Source organism: Leptonychotes weddellii, chromosome 9 (assembly GCF_054177405.1).
Source record: "Leptonychotes weddellii isolate Sample4059 chromosome 9, ASM5417740v2, whole genome shotgun sequence".
In the NCBI taxonomy this organism is placed as follows: domain Eukaryota; kingdom Metazoa; phylum Chordata; class Mammalia; order Carnivora; family Phocidae; genus Leptonychotes; species Leptonychotes weddellii.
Window position 1 is genome coordinate 126,024,627 of NC_138377.1, and position 850 is coordinate 126,025,476.

Here is an 850-nt window from a genome sequence, read left to right on the forward strand (position 1 = left end):
GTTCATCTGTTGAAGGGCGTCTCGGCTCTTTCCACAGTTTGGCTATTGCGGAAAAACAATGCCATTTTTTTTGCTAAATTTCCTTTGGGGAATAATATTTTTAATTAGAAATATGCTAATGATGGTAACTTTTTTTCATGAATATTTATTTTTTAAAGTTCTCCATTTAATTTCTAAGTCGGTAAATATCAACACATACGATCGATGTCAACAAGAGCTTTTTGGAGTCCTCCACGAGAACCAAAGGGGAACCACTTTCTGGGTTGGTGAGTAAACGCGTTGGAGCAGGTCTGGGCCTCACTCGATAGAGCCCGTGTGTGCCAGGCCTCCTGCTCCAGACTGCTCCAAGTGGGCCTTCATCTGGACGGCAAGGTCAGGACACCCCACCGAGGCGGCACCTCCCATCTGGCTCGCGAACCCAGGCAGGACCATCAGAACTGCCCAGCTGAGCCCCACAAGCCCAAGCCTAAGAAAACATGGCTTCTGTCGTAAGCAGTAACGGCCTTATCTCAGGCCAACACCTACCCCTCCCCTCTTCCTTCATCATCACCCTGGATGTTAGCCGTGTCCCTCAAAACAGCCTATCGTCGGCTTTCACTCCTTTCACCAGCACGACAACCTTTTAAGAAGCATTTAGCCACTTAGAATTATTAGTACATTTGGGTCCGGACAGACCACCTTACCCCTTATTCTGATTTTCATTTTTTCAATCAATCCATTCTCCTGGGCACTCTAGATTCCACGACATGCCTTCCTGACCCTCGCCTTCTCCCTCAACGATGTGAGAACTTCCAGGTTGCGGTCAACATGCGGCTGGAGTTTACCTAGCGACTGGACAAGACTGGTTGTG